The sequence below is a fragment of the Corylus avellana genome, chromosome ca9 (assembly GCF_901000735.1).
Source record: "Corylus avellana chromosome ca9, CavTom2PMs-1.0".
NCBI lineage: Eukaryota > Viridiplantae > Streptophyta > Magnoliopsida > Fagales > Betulaceae > Corylus > Corylus avellana.
In genome coordinates this window covers 8,636,841-8,638,253 of record NC_081549.1, presented here as the reverse complement: position 1 = coordinate 8,638,253, position 1,413 = coordinate 8,636,841, and positions in this window count along the sequence as shown.

Here is a 1,413-nt window from a genome sequence, read left to right as displayed (position 1 = left end):
CCAATTTCAACAACGATGTTGCCAAGGTTGTTTTAGAAAATGCTTCACAAAATGCAAAATATACTTCACCTCAAGTCCAAAAAGATATTTTACATGTCTTGGCAAAAAGGGTGCGAGAGGCAATTCGTGAAGAAATTGGTGATTTAAAATTTTGTATTATTGTTGATGAGGCACGAGATGAGTCTAAAAGAGAACAAATGGCTATTGTTTTGAGATTTGTTAACAAAGATGGTTTTATACAACAACGCTTCTTTGATATTGTCCAAGTTAAAGATACATCGGCATTGACTTTAAAGGATAAAATATCTGATGTTCTTTCTCAAAATTGTCTTGATATTCAAAGTATTCGTGGACAATGGTATGATGGTGCGAGCAATATGCGTGGTGAATGGAAAGGATTGCAAGCATTATTTCTTAATGAATGTTCTTGTGCATACTATGTTCATTGTTTTGCACATCGATTACAATTAGCATTAGTTGCTACATCTCGAGAGGTAATTGTTGTTCATGATTTCTTCTCAAATTTGAATTTCATTATCAATTTGGTTAGTGCTTCATGTAAACGTCATCGTGATCTGCAAGATGCTCAAGAAGCAGATATCATATATTTGATAGCTATTGATGAAACTTGAAACTGGAAAAGGAGCTAACCAAATTGGCACTTTGAAACGAGCTGGTGATTCTTGTTAGAGTTCTCATTTTTATTCTATTTGTAGCATACTAAGGCTGTTTAATCATGCTTGTTCAGTGCTTGAAAAGATTATAAAAGAAGGATCCACTTACTCTCAACGTGGGGATGTTGATGCTGCTTATGAAATGATTACATCATTCAAATTCATATTTATTTTACATTTGATGAGGGAAATCATGGGTACCACTGATTATCTTTGTCAACATTTGCAACAAAAATTTCAAAACATCTTAAATGCTATGCAATTAATTTTTAATACAAAAGCACTCCTCCAAAAAGTGAGAAATGGAGATTAGGATAATTTTCTTAAGAAAGTAGTCTCTTTCTCCAAGAAATTTGAAATAGACATTCCGGATTTGGGTGCTCGTTATGTTAAAGGCCGAGGTCGTCTTCAACGGGATCACATTACGATGGAACATCATTATCATTTTGATGTATTCAATGCTGCTATAAACTTTCAATTGCAAGAGCTCGATTGTAAATTTGGTGAAAGGGCAATGGAACTCTTGATACTTAGTTCAGCTTTGGATCCAAATGATGCTTATAAATCACTTAATATTGATGATATATGTAGTCTTGCAGAGAAGTACTATTCTCTTGATTTTTCTAAGCAGGAAAAAATTATTTTGAGATTTCAATTGAAGCATTTTGAAGTTGATATGCTTAATCATCCGAAACTACAAAAATTGTCTTCTATTGTGGAATTATGTCGAGGATTGATA